This window comes from Polypterus senegalus, chromosome 9 (genome assembly GCF_016835505.1).
Source record: "Polypterus senegalus isolate Bchr_013 chromosome 9, ASM1683550v1, whole genome shotgun sequence".
In the NCBI taxonomy this organism is placed as follows: Eukaryota; Metazoa; Chordata; class Cladistia; order Polypteriformes; family Polypteridae; genus Polypterus; species Polypterus senegalus.
Genome location: NC_053162.1, coordinates 7,273,690 through 7,289,215, shown reverse-complemented (window position 1 = coordinate 7,289,215; position 15,526 = coordinate 7,273,690). Strand labels below are relative to the sequence as shown.

The 15,526-nt window shown below is 38.8% G+C and overlaps 1 protein-coding gene across 2 annotated transcripts in view; it reads right to left on the bottom strand.

Moving 5' to 3' along the window:
• Positions 1 to 15,526, bottom strand: part of eng (endoglin) — a 157,704-nt gene that overhangs the window by 137,469 nt on the left and 4,709 nt on the right. Inside the window, exon 1 of one of the 2 annotated variants that reach the window (XM_039762651.1) lies at positions 4,329 to 4,429. The exons of the other annotated variant lie outside the window; for it this stretch is intronic. The gene's annotated coding sequence lies outside the window, so the exon portion shown is untranslated. Of the gene's footprint in view, positions 1 to 4,328; positions 4,430 to 15,526 lie in introns of those variants that run through there. 2 annotated transcript variants of the gene reach the window in all.

The window sequence follows — 15,526 nt, the reverse complement described above, 5'->3', positions numbered from 1 at the left end:
TGTCGCGTTTTGTGTGGAGTTTCAAAGCCGTCCACCTGTTGGGTCGTTTTAACCCCCCCATTCCCTAATTGTTAAGGTTTCACGTGCGTGTTAAATTGACAACTCTAACCGCCCACGATCTGAATAAGACGGAATGTGTGGTATTATTATTCAGCTGAAGCCTTCGTCCAAGGCGACTTACAACATTGAAGTTAAGATTCCCTTCTGGAGCGCAGGCTGGTGAAGTGACTTGCTCGTGGACACACCGTGTTAGTAGCACACAAGCTCAGAGAATGAAGTCCAAAGCCTTAACCACTAAGCCACTTTATCTAGGCTCCTTCCACAACATTCATGAGGGGTTCTATAGGAACAAACAAATATCTCCATTATGCCAGCACTTGATGGCGCTTCACTGCGTTGTGTGGTTCCCCGGAGAAACGTTCCTAGAAATTTCATTCTGAGAAGGGGTCTTTGCCAAAGAAATCGGTCAAGAGAGGCAGCAACTAGGCATATAGAAGAGCGCCTCCTTCTTCACTCGGTCTTTTTAAAAGAGTTTGTTAACTGTACCTTTTTTGTGCAGTTAATCCCGCGTCTTGAATTCAAATGCCAAACACCCGTCGTTTTCAATGTTTGGTGATTGCACGTTATAACGTTTGAACCGCACGATGCACCTCTTTGTGCCCAGCGCCGTATGGAGAGGCTCCAGCACTTCTAAAAATGACGGATTTGTGATGGCGCCATGGATGGAGTGGCGTGATTCCTGCTCGACAGAGAAACACGGGCTTGTGTGCAGCGAGAGTCCTTCTGAAATCAGGAAGCCATCGACTGGCCTTTCACTTGTTTATGGAATCTGTTACGGATCGAACTACATTAGGACTCTTTCCAAATTACTCTATGGAAGGGTCTACTGTACAAGAACCAAAAAAAAAAGGTTCTTCTGTGTCACCTCGCTGAAGAAGCGTTTTTATTTTACGGCCATCTAGAAAAGCGCCGCAAAAATGGAAAGGTTAACAGCATTATGGGAATGTCACCTCATTATAGCGCCTACTTTAAATGACTTAAAGATTGTCTCAAGCTGCTCCAATTATACGTCTAAAATGAAATGAAATCATTATCTTAATAGCTGCTGATGTAAATGATTCTAGACGAAGAGTAGTTGACTGGTTGACTCTATGCTTTTACTATTAGCTTATAATGAAATCTATTTTTTATTATCTATATAGCGCCTTCTTTAAATGATACTAGACGAAGACTGGCTGATTGGCTTTATTATAATTGGAGCCTGTGGTCAAACTGTCAAGATATTTATAGCGCCTCTTTTAAATGGCTTTATGGAGATTGACTCTGTGCTCCAACTACTGTATAAGGCTTAGAATTATATCGAATTTGTGTTATCCACATTCGCCTGCATGCGTTAAACGGATAGACGAAGTCTGGCAGATTGACTGGATAGGCCTGAAATGAAATCAAATTATTATCTTTAGAGCTCCTGATTTAAATGAGTCTGTGCAGATCGATTGATGAAATGATTGATTGATTGAGTCTTTATGCTCCAACTATAAGCTTATAATGAAATCTGTTTTTTAATTAACTATATAGCGCCTTCTTTAAATCCATCCATCCATTATCCAACCTGCTATATCCTAACTACAAGGTCACGGGGGTCTGCTGGAGCCAATCCCAGCCAACACAGGGCGCAAGGCAGGAAACAAACCTCGGGCAGGGCGCCAACCCGCCGCAGGCCTTCTTTAAATGACTCTAGTTAAAGATTGTCTGATTGACTCTATATGCACCAGCTAAAAGCCTAAAAGTAAATCAAATTATTCCATTTATAGCGCCTGATTTTAAAGAGGAAGGTTGACTCTATGCTCCAATTATAAGAATGTGATGTAATGAAATTATTCTTTAGAGCGGCTGATTTAAATAGGTGTCCGATAACTGTATTTCAACTAGATAGATAGATAGATAGATAGATAGATAGATACTTTATTAATACTTTATTAATCCCAAGGGGAAATTCACAACTATACAGCTTATAATGATATCACATTTTATTAATTTTATAGCACATGCTTGAAATGGCTCTAGATGAAGATTGACTCTAAATTCTTCCATTTGAAGCCTATAATGATACCTCGTTTTATCGTCTTTATGGCGCCTGCTTTATGTCTAGATGCTCGATTGATTGACTCTTTGTGCTCTAACTATAAGCTTATAATGAAATCTGTTTTTTTTTTTTTAATTTTCAGATTAGCGCCTGCTTTAAATGTCTCTGGACGAAGACTGGCTGATTGACTCTGTATGTCCCAGATCAATGCCTAACATGAAATCATATTGACACTATAGCTTTATAGTGCCTGCTTGAAATGGCTCTCGATGCTCCACTATAAAAATTAAATCATATTATAATCTTTATAACGCCTGATTTAAATGACTAGATGAAGACCAAATGATTTGAATGATTCTTTATGCTCCAACTAAGCTTAAAATGAAATCATTTAGCGCCTGGTTTAAATGGCTAAAGATGAAGGTTGACTTGATATGCTTCAATTGGAAGCCTATACTGAGATCACATTTTTAGTATCTTTATAACATTAAATGACTCTAAGTGGAGATTGTTGGACTCTTTATGCTCCAGCTATGAGCTTATAAATGTAATCCCTCTTTTATTATCTATATAGCGCCCGGTTTACATAGATGAAGATTGACTCTGTGCTCCAATTATAAGTCTGTAACGAAATAAAATTATTCTTTAGAGTGGCTGATTTAAATAGCTCTAGACGAATTCTGGTTGATTGATTGACTCTTTAGATAGATAGATAGATAGATAGATAGATAGATAGATAGATAGATAGATAGATAGATAGATAGATAGATACTTTATTAAACCCATGGGGAAATTCACTTTTTATTTGTTAATGTTCTTATTTTAAGCTTATGATGAAATCTATATAGCGCCTTCCTTAAATGATTCTAGACGAAGGCTGGCTGATTGACCAGATGATTCAATTATAATAAAGTCAAACTGTCAAGAGATATATAGCGCCAGTTTTAAATGGCTCTCGATACATCAACTATTATATCAGCCTGAAATGAAATCAAGGTATGGTTATATTTACAGTGCCTGCTTTAACTCTAGATTAAGAGCGATTGATTGATTGACTCTTTATGCTCTAACTATAAGCTTATAATGAAATCTATTATTGTATTATCTGTATAGCGCCTGCTTTAAATTATACTATATAGGCGAAGACTGGCTGACTGACTCTGTATGCTCCAGCTCAAAATCTAAAATGAAATCAAATTGTTATTTTCTTTATAGCGCCTGCTTGAAATGGTTCTAGATGAAAACTCTAAATGTTTCCATTTGAGGCCTATAATGGGATCACTTTTTATTATCTTTATAGCGCGAGCATTAAATGGCTCTAGATGCTCCAACTCTAAAGCTAAAATGAAATCCAACAGCTATTATCTATATAGCGCCTGCTTTAAATAGCATGACGATCAGCTATACGCTCCAACTATAATCATATCACTTTTTTTATTAACTTTACAGATCCTGCTTTAAATGACTCGTTGTCCTCCAAAAATAAGCGATTAATGAAATCAAACCGTGGTTTATATAGTTTAATGACGGACTCCTGTTAGTTTGTTCATATTTCACATTACTCTTGTTGGTGTTCCAGTAAAATTCTCAGATGCATGAAAGAGAAGCGGACATTTTAGATGTCGGTCTAACAATATGCTGGCGTTTTCCTTTAGAGGTTCAATCGTCCCTTTATTAAGTATGAACGGCCCGTCCTTCACGGACTTTGTTGCCAGAGGTTCCAACGAGAGCGGAATGGTTGGATCGACCTGCACCGCTTCAGTTTAAAGGCACGGCACTTAATAACCAAAGAGCGCTTGACTCATTTGAGGCACTGGAGCCTTCGTCCCGCTTGTTTTTTTTCTAGACTCGTTTTTTCGGGGTCTCAAAGAGCTGGACTTATTCCAGCAACATCCACTGTAAGCTTCCCCGGACGGGATGACGGTCCGTGACAAAAGGCACAAAGTCACTCCGTCTTATACCCCGCGACAAAAGCATTTGAAGACGTACAAAAGTAACTACAAAATCGAAAATAAATAAACTGTGGTATGGAATCAACTTTTATCGAACTTGCAATTTAAAACGACGTAAAATGTAAAGCGCTTTGAGTAGTGAGAAAAGCACTTTATACTGTAAGTGTAATTAAAAATAATATTCTCCCCTGCCATTTAAATATTAATTTCCCGTCATTGAAGACCTCACACAATTAAACATTTAAAAAAAAATCTGAAACATACCGATTTAAACAAAAAGACGAACTTACATGTTTATGAAGAACAAACCTCCAGACGTTTCCAAAGGTCTAACTCCGCTGCGTAAAACTCCTCAAAATGTTCCGAATTTCCTGTCATTCAACTAAAACGTTTTTGAACCACGCCCACCATTCCGGCTCGTATAGACCCGCGAAGAGCTCTGACATCCAACAGCATTAGCCAATCGGAGTCAGAGATTCGCGTTGGGGTCGGACTAATGTCTAATTTCGGGGTGGTGGGGGCCGGTGAAATCAGATTAAGGAAGTCATTCAAGAGTTTTTGTTATATGAATTTTTCATCGAGATCATTTCATAATGTGAACTTGAACTCAAAGTATTGATATTGCTAAATACCCTGCAATAATAGACTGGCTCCCTGTCCAGAGTTCTTTCCTTTCTTGCTCCACGTGCTGCTGGGACAGGCTCTATACCCAATGACCCTGAATTGCATTACACTGATTTGAGAAAATGACGATAACCTACGATATTTGATAGAGATCTGTCTATTTTCTAAAAGTGCTGGCGTGGAGACGAAACCGATTCTAGCAGCATTAGGCGCGAGGCAGGAAACGGGCCAGGACAGGGCGATGGTCTCACCAGGAAAACGGGGGCAAAGAGCGAACTGCAGACCATTCAGAAAACAACTTCAAATCATTTTTAAGGTGTTTATTCAAGTCTTTGATTTTTATTGTTTGAACACTTTGAAGCGGGTTGTACAGTATTTAGCCCCGTACATTTTCCGTCCTGATTTCGGTCGTTTTCCGTATGGAATTTGCACCTTCTCCCTGTGCCTCTGTGAATTTTCCTCAGCGTCCAGTTCCACATCAAAAAGCATGTAAGTTAGGCTGTTTGACGACTATCACCTCATTTTCCCCAACATGTACATCAAGATGACTTTTGTAGGTCATTTGTGCCTTACATATTTGTGGTTCTAAGTGTGCATGAAAACGTTCTAATATTTGCACGATACAAAGCAAGTCTCCATTAGTGTCACTGTAGCCAAGATGTCACTTTTAACTGTCATTTTAGCACACTTTGAAGTGACACAGTGTTACAATGTACGAACTGAAAATGTCCCGCAATGCAGCGCAGGCCAGACCAAATACAATTCTGCTGCATTTTGAGGTCTTAGGACGGAAGATGGCTTAGCCCGATGCGATTACACGATTTATTTTTCAATACAATATTTTATTGTGAAAAATCGCAGTTAATTCTTATTAAATACAATGTATTGGGAGATAGTTGGAATCTGCTATGGTTGGGCAATTCAGTTATTACAATAAATTACATACAGGGCCGGTGTTCTGTCTAAACACGCAACCTATCGACATGTGCGCAAAAGCTGTTCTGCGCGTGCGTGGTATACATTCCATCTCACGGTACCCATCGATTTGTGCAACGGAAAAAAAAACGTTGGCTGATGTTGAGTAATACAATAAAAATCTTGTGTTCATTTCGACGTTTTCACGGTAGCATATTTTGACAAGGCAGCATCAATTGTCAGTACAACCCGATTTCAGACCTTTAGAGGCCCTAAGCACTTAAAAGAATTTCGTGCCTCCATTTATAAACAGTCAGCCAGTCCTTATCCAACCCGCTATATCCTAACACAGGGCCACGGAGGTCTGCTGGAGAGAATCACAGCCAACACAGGGCGCAAGGCAGGAACAAATCCCGGGGAGGGCGCCAGGCCACCGCAGGGCACACACCCACCAAGGACAATTTAGGATCGCCAATGCACCTAACCTGCATCTCTTTGGACTGTGGGAGGAAATCGGAGCACCCGGAGGAAACCCACGCAGACACAGGAAGAACATGCAAACTCCACGCAGGGAGGACCCTGGAAGCGAACCCAGGCCCCCTTACTGCTACCACTGCGCCACCGTGCCGCCCGCCTCCATGTATTTCTAATTCAAAATACAAACAATATAAAATACGGTTTTATTTTTGAAATTAAACAAAAGTTAAGATGGAAAATAATGTTTATTTTGCACAACATGGTCCATGATAAATCGTTCAGTGGAAATTTTCTCTGGTGACCAAAAGCAGCTGCTTATTTTGCAGTTAATCTAGCCCTGATTACATTACCTGAGTATTTTCACAATCCTAAAAAACTACAATACAATAAATGGTTTAAACAGTGATTTTAAACCATAAATGCACGTAAACGTATGCTTAAGATGGGATTTAGCTGTCAATATCAACGAATTGTTTCAATGTGCAAGACTTTCATGAATGATTGTAATAGTGATGTAAAGTCACAATGGCACAGAAGACTAATATTTACATAAAATTAGTATATTTACATAAGGAACGCCCCCTTTGCAGCCACACCGTCAATTACTACTGAAATTGCCAAACGTTCCACTATGAGGAATAAAAACGTAGAGTTGGCTGGCAAACTCGTTTCTCTGTCTGTGCTGAAGGTGTTGCTGTGGTTATGAAAGCCGATTTATTATGTTTTTGTTTTGATTTCTTTTATTCCCGATAAACTGGTGAACATGGACCAAAGTAAAATACTGTGAAAGTAATGCGACTAGTAGCCAGTGACTTACTATAAATTCACACTTGTTTTAACAGTGTAAATTATGCGTGGACCCTGCGATGAACTTCCTTCCGCTCAGCGCTGTTCGGGAAGGATCTATCGCCTCCAAAAATTAACGGTAATGGCGTTTGACTGGCTGGCTGGTGCGATTCCCCGCAGCTCGTTCGCTTGACAAAGAAACCATTTCGCTCTATCGGGGGCTCTTTGTGCGTGAAGCTGATTCTTTGGCCTTCGAAAATGTTCCTAATGTGTGGACGTAAACAGAAATCTTTAGTGCCCAGCAGGCTATATGAAACAAACAGACCAAGAAAACCTGAACGTGGCCGGAAGTGTGTGATCGTCCTTTAGAAAAATCAGGAACCCTTTGGGACTTCACACACAGACCTGTTATCATTTATTCATATATTTTTTTAATGGAAACGGTTACTGTTTTAAATAAATTAAATGGTCTGTCCTGTCTTCTTTCACATTTCTGTGGAGAACCGCTCCGTGATGCTCCCGTTGCTAAATTTGGTGTGTTTGAGAAAATCATGCAGCTCTGACAATGATTGGTTTATACAATATACAGCACACATTTCACAATCAAAAGATCAGAAAACGTGTATAAAAATAACTATTGTTATAACAAATGTCACTGAATGGATATAGCGGTCTCAGTTCTCGGTTTATGGAAGTTATAGCTGTATATTTTTGCACACATGGCGCTCGCTCTGCTCTCTAAAATGGAACAGATAAGAGACGTTTCGGTACGAAGCTCAATTCCGTTACTCAAAAAAAAAACTTGCGTGATTTCGTACAAGTTGTCGCCTGCTGTGGTCGGGATCGTCGTGCACGCGCGTGCTCCGGCCGTCCTGCGACAGTCACTGGCTCCCAGTGACCCTAAACTTGGCAGATTAAAAATGAACCCCTAGGCACTTGTAAGATTAAATTGTAAACCAGTGTTTTTTTTTTTTTTGTTTGTTTGTTTTGTTTAGTTCTTGTCATTTGATCGCACGTGTGCGTCACTCACCAGCGGTCACACGATATGCACGTCCGCGTACGTTGACACCGACCATACCAGGCACTATATTTAGTGTACTAACGCAATACTTTTGAAAAATAATACAGTATTTTTTTTTTTTTGAGTGGTGGGATTAAGCACCTGTATTTTGGTGTCTTAACGGAATATATGACAGCACCCACCTATTTTCTTCCACCTGTGTGTTTTCTAATAATTTGCTTTTTTTTTCCAACAAAGCTGGTCATGGAGTTCGAAACTTTGCAAGAAAGAAGCGCGGGGCGTTGATGCCATTCCGCGGAGTCGCATCGTTTTTACAACCGCAGGCTCTTTTAGGAGACCGTGTACCTTTAATGTGGAAGTGACATCCTTCACATCTTTTACAACTCTGTGATGTCCTGTATAGTCTGCTCAAGAGAGGGCCACCAAATCAACAGGCTAATTAAAAGAGCGCACTCAGTTAGAGTGTGGACCCCCGGGAAGTAGAAAGAATGAAGACAAAACTGAGTATCATTATGAACAAGGCAGCACATCCTCTGTGTGACAAACTAACGCTGGAGACTTTCAGACGACAAATTATATTAAAAGCAGCTGCGGGGGTCCTTCATAGCAATAGCAATACATACTTATAGCGCCTCACTGGGACTGTGACAGCCAAGGTGGAAGTTTTCTTTCATTTTAACTTCGTTTTAGCCATTCTGGTGTGTGTTCAGACCGTACCGTGTGCGTGCGCGTGTGTGTGTGCATATTTATTTAATCAGCCTCTGTACAAAGCCAAAGCTCAACTCAGCGTATTTAAGCGCATGGATTCCGTCTTTCACTCCAATATCTTTCTGATAGGCAAACTGCAGAGAGTCCAAGTGGTCTTTCACCAGAACACCAATATAGGCCAGGACCACTAAGCCCATAGGATACACTTTTAATGTGTCGAATCCAAAGCAAGAGGCAGACATCAACTTTAAAAAATGACGGAGAAGAAACCGTTAAGGATGTCACTAATGTCTAAGTCATTCTTGGAATTTACCACTAGTGCTGTTTATTTGTCCAGAACCCAACCTTGCAGTCTCTAATCCGATTCATTCACTTCAGTGTAACAAAAATAGCAGCTGCCAGTAAAAAAAAAAAGTCGCTGTCGGTAATCAGTCAACAGCTCGGGAGCCTTTCCGAAGGAAGTGACCGGCGGCTTGGGCTCCGATAAGCTCGTTATATTAAGAACTGCGAGAGAACAATGACAGGCTTAACTGGAGTGGTTTTGTATCGGCGAAGGAGCACACTCAGTATCTCAGGATACACTCACAAGAAAAGATCAATGATACGCAATAGATCTTATAAAAAAATAAAAAAAAAGTGTACATTTAACACCCAGTGGCCCTACAGACGATAGTCCTTATAGTACACGACACGGTCACTGTCCCAACTTAGAATGGCAAAGTTCATTCAAAAACAGAACTTGACTTCTTTTGAAAAAAAATCGATTATCTTTGAATTGAACTTTATTGCCAAGCAAAATAGTTGTATAGGAATTTCTCTTGGCGTTCCATCCATACGCATAACATAAGTGAATACAATTACAATACACACCATCAAGACAGTATATACAGCTGTAGGGAATAACAATATATTAATAAAAATACACTAATATATAACATTTGATGATGCAGAAATGCACCCTATGCCCAGAAATATATTTTATAAATCTGTGTAGTAAATATGTAGTAAATATAATTTTAAGACCAAGAAAAAACAGGATAAAATCCTATTTAGCTAGCTATCTATTATATAGCTCCTTTCACATATTTATATATCTATCTTTCAACCTCTACTAATGTATTTAAGTGCTTCTCTTCGTCTTTGTAACTATAACATGAAAATACAAATACGCTGTCTAAATGTGTATTATATAACAATGTATGTATAATATATAACAAAACGGACATGAGCATCACACGGACATTGTCTGCAAAATGGTTTGATAGTTTTTCAGAAGAAATGGGGAACAGCATGTGCTACTGTTCTATAAATGAAAACAAAAAACAGATAGATAGCTAGAATAGAAAAGGCACTATAATAGATAGATACATAGATATTAGATATCTACTTATATCATAGATATGAAAGGCAATATATAATAGATAGAGAGATAGATCTATTTATGTAATATATATACTGTAAAAGGCCCTATATAGATAGATATCTGTTAGACATCTATTTAAATAATTTTATATAGCACAAATAATAGATATGAAAGGCACTATATAATAGATAGATATCTGTTACATAAATATTTATATATATCTATTTATATAATATATATCTACTAGATAAATATTTATATTTATATAATAGATATATAAGGAACTATATAATAGATATCTATTTATATAATAGATATGAAAGGCACTATATAACAGATAAAATATCTATTAGATAAATATCTGTTATATATCTGTCTATTATATAGTGCCTTTCACATCCATCTATCTATAGATGCATAAATAGAATAAGCATTATATCATAGATACGTGGATAGCTAGGATAGGAAAGACATATAATATATAGACAGATAGAAAAGGCACTATATGATAGAATAGAAAAGGCGCTATAATAGATAGATATTATAGATATTAGATATTTATTTATATAATAGATATGAAGGCACTATAAAATAGATAGATAGATATCTGTTAGACATCTATGTAAATAATATATATGAAAGGCACTATATAATAGAGAGATAGATCTATTTATATAATGGATATAAAAGGCGCTATATAATAGATAGATATCTGTTAGATAAATATTTATATATCTATTTATATAATAGATACAACAGGCACTATTTAATATACATGTATATCTATTGGATAAATATTTATATTTATATAATAGATATGCAAGGAACTATATTATAGATATTTATTTATATAATAGATATGAAAGGCACTATATCCATCCATCCATCCATCCATTATCCAACCCGCTATATCCTAATTACAGGGTCACGGGGAAGGCACTATATAATAGATACATATCTATTTATCTATTATATAGTGCCTTTCGCATTGATCTTGATAGATAGGACACTACATTATAGATGCATAAATAGAATAAGCATTATATCATAGATACGTGGATAGCTAGGATAGGAAAGACATATAATATATAGACAGATTACAAAGGCACTATATGATAGATAGATAGATCGATAGATACCAGACAGATTTTCTTCCCACAGGCCAGAAACAAGCTAGTAATGTGGATTGGCGACGTCACATTTCCACTAATGAGTATGTCGTGTGTTTGTGTTCACCTTGAGACGAACTGGCGGCCTGTCCCGGAGATTGTTCCTGTCCTTCATCCTATGCTTGCAGGGATGGGCTCCACCCTCCTTATTCAGGGTTTAGAAAATAGTAGACATATGGCATAGATAGACGGATTAATGTGCGTAGATCTCGCGGCTCAACGTTTCTAATGATTTCAGGCCGTCCGTGCTAACAGCTACTCAAGCTGCTCGAGTCGGTAACGAGAAGGCAGGCAAACGCTGTCTTCACAGTAACTCGCGGGCGCCCTCAAGTGGTCAATTGCAACATGGAACTGCGCGTTCGCGGGTAATATGAAAGCGTACAAATAAAGTTCACAATTTTCTTACGAACAGTTAAGCAATAGGATTAGCTATTTGCACAATTAAGAGTTTTCTTTCTACGGGGAAAAACACCTTCCTTTTTTTTTTGCAATTAGTATATATTTCATAAAGTTATAAAAAAAACCCATCATAATCGGATTTGAAGCGAATGACTGTACATCTGACATTCTCAGACCGCTCAGCCTACATCAGGGTCCTCATTTGCGGTCTTGGAGGGCCTCAGTGGCTGCAGGTTCTAACACTTTAACCTAATTAGAAGGCCGTTGTTGCTGACAATGAAACCCGGCATTTAATTAACTCTGTGGCATTCATTCACCGAAAACACAAATCTAACTTACATTGCAGATTTTCCTCTTCTGAGGACATTATCCAAATGTTTTGTGGATCAGAACTGATTTGTACTTCACGGTCCCTCCCTTTTCTTCTCATTTATTTCTAAACATTTAATCAACACGGATACCGCACCTCATGATGCACGTTCACCGTTGAAAATGTAAGCACATTAGATTGACAGCTGCTTGTTTCTTTGTCATTTGCACGTCATCATGAATTGGCGACTTGTTAGGAGAGCACGCGACAATTAAAGCCTCAATGCTTCTGTTGAAAACTAAACGAGTTAATCAGGCCTACTGAACTGTAACAAGTGAGTTAACGAACATCAGGCACAAAAAACACTTTGCTTTAGCAGCAAATTTAATTTAAAAACTGGTAGAAGTGAAAACCTGCAGCCACTGCGGCCCTCTAGGATTGTGATTGAGAACCCCTGTAATAGATAGATAGATAGGAAAGGCACTATATAACAGATAGGTAATGTAAGGCACTATATGATAAATAGATAGATAGGAAAGGCACTATATCATAGATAGATAGATAGATAGGTAGAGAGGAAAGGTATTTTATAATAGATAGATAGAAAAGGCACTACATAATAGATAATGTAAGGCACTACATAATAAATAGATAGGAAAGGCACTGTATAATGGATAGATTGATAGATAATCCATCCATCCATTTTCCAACCCGTTGAATCCGAACACAGGGTCATGGGGGTCTGCTGGAGCCAATCCCAGCCAACACATGGCACAAGGCAGGAACCAATCCCGGGCAGGGCGCCAACCCACCACAGTTGATAGATAATGAAAGGCACTATATGATAGATAGATAGATAGATAGATAGATAGATGACAGTAGGTTATTTTTCAGGTAGGTTGCACCCTCTGATTGGGGTTCAAATTCCTCATTTACACCTGTTTTGATTATTATTTATGTTAACATTGTTGATTATTTTATCTCTATACCTGTAATATCAATGCATCTTTTTCTATGTGCCATGTGTATTGTGGGTGGTCCCTCAGGCGGTAGGGCCACCTGCCCATCACCATCAAGGGACTGCACTCAGCCCCATCAAGACCGAAGCAAACCCATAGTCCCTTGCGGTTCATTGAATGTGCTAGGTGGGTGGTGTGCTCTCCTGTGTTTTGGGCTCTTTTGGTACGTTCCTGATTTTCTGGGAGGTGCTCTACTGCTCATTGCTGTTGGTATAAAGGAGCCCCAGTCGTGTTTCTTGACACACTTAAACTGAAGAATTTGTTGGCTGAAAGCCCTCATCGTTAGCGTGTCAGTTCGATGATGTGTAGCATTGCTCATAATGGCACGTGCTTGCCTTACATGTTCTAATGGCTGTTATGTTTCATCCAGCAAGTCTCCCATCGCTGGGGTTCAAAGTGTCATTTCTAGTTAGTATTTGGTTATTTTATACAATTTATTTGTATTGATGTTTATTGCATTTATTATGCTCATCTTTCTAATTCTTTGGTCATGTCTGTTGTGCTTTGTGGGTGCCCATCACTGCCAGGAAGGGCCCTCCACCCTAGTTAAGGGATGGCCTCCCATGACTCCTTGCAGTTCATTGAATGCGCTATGACTGGAGAGTTATTGTGATTTTGCTGTGCTTTGTTATTACTTTTCGATATTTTGAGCACCTGTTCTGTTTTGACTTCGTATTAGGACTGTGCTGATTGATATTTTTGAACCTCTGCTCTGCTTTCGAACCTCGATTTCCGTAGCTTGTATTGGGACTTTGGTTACTGTGTTATGCTTTTGCCTTTTAAGGCTTCTCCTTGTGCTCTTCAGAACTTTGGGGCTTCCTTACCTTTGCTGAAAATAAACCTTTTTATTTTTTAATCAAGACTCATCTCGGCCTTGTTTTGGTTCTAGTCAGGGTATTCTGATGGTTTCTCCTCCCTCTAGTGGGCAACCTTGGAAGTGTTTTTGGCAGCTGTGCTTTCGGAGCCTGAGGCGTTATTGAATTGTGTATGCACTATATGGTAGATTATATTAATCTGTACTGAATGTAAATCCATTCAGCCAACTTCCAATCCCGCTTACTTTGAGCAGGCGAGCTGGAGCCCATCCCAGTAAGCAAAGGGCACAAGGCAGGAGCGATCACTGGGCAGGGCGTCCGTCCACACACACAGACAGACACACGCACACACACGCGCACACACACACAGTGCTTCTATGTTTTTATCCTTCAGATTATTGAGAAACCGAAGACATGTTTGAGAGTTGCAATTAGAAAAGTACAATTTTAGCCATCAATAAGAGTCGCTTAAAGCTCTGAGTCTGACTGGGAGTTGCTCCTCTGTCCCATGCTCTGGTGCTCAGCCTAACATGAACACTTCCTTTCTTCGCTTGTACAATGGAGTCAGGAAACACAATCCAATGGTCATTTAAATGTTGTTTACATTTCATGCCTTTAGAATTAAACCCATTATGAAGTCTGCCAAACGAGATCATAATGTCACAGACCAAACGTTTCACATTTGTCCATAGTAGTGCGCTTTACGAATAAAATATTTGGACAGTTAAAACACAAATGCTTATAGATGCACAGGTTCACTGTTACCACGTGTGGAGATGTGGCCAGCGCGCTGGACTTTAAAGTGAAGGCTGCTGGCCAGTCCTGTGTCTGACTCAATGGATGACCCTGAACAAGTGACAAGGTCCAAATATAAAACATCTGCAGAATCAAAGGAGTTCTTGAGAGTCAACATCAGCTTGAAATGCATCAGCCACACTACTGCAGTGGACAGACAAAGGCCTCAGACCCCAGCAGCCGCTGCACACTTTGTTGTGTTGTAGACTTCATTTTAACGGACAAATGTGCTCTTTTTGCCCATCAATCTTCACTTCGCAACCCATAATGACAAAGCAAAAACAGCAGGTTTAATAGAAAGGCTTGCAAATGTATTAAAAATCAATAGCCCATAAATAATAAAAGTATTCAGACCCTTTACTGTGACACTACAGATTGAGCTCAGGTCTGTGCTGTCTGCTGTATTACACCTTGATATGACAGACAGACAGACAGACAGAGTGAAAGGCATCTATATAATAGATAGATAGATAGATAGATAGATAGATAGATAGATAGATATGAAAGGCACTATATAATAGATAGGTAGATAGACATGAGAGGCACTATATAATAGATAGATAGATAGACATGAGAGGCACTATATAATAGATAGATAGATAGATATGAAAGGCACTATATAATAGATAGGTAGATAGACATATGTGAAAGGAGCTATATAACAGATAGATAGATAGATAGCTACATATGAAAGGCACTGTATTACAGTTAGATATGAAAGGCATGATATAATAGATAGATAGACATGAAAGGCACTATAGAGGAGAAGGCTACAAAACCTCCATTTTCAACCTAAATCATGACAATGACATTAAAAATGGTTTCTCAGGCATCACTACAAAGTGTAGATAGATAGATACTTTACTAATCCCCAAGGGGAAATTCACAAAAAAAGTGACCAGGAAACGAGTCCAAATTAAAGAAAGTGGTAGGAGTGATCAGACAGATAGAGAAAAAGGTGGAAAGATAAAGTCGTACACGGAGCTGCTGGAGAGGCTGCCACTCATGTCGCCTAACTACTTTTATTAAATGGAGTGTATGGAGTAAGTGACTTATAAAAAATTCTTTATTGGAGGGAGTATTCCTT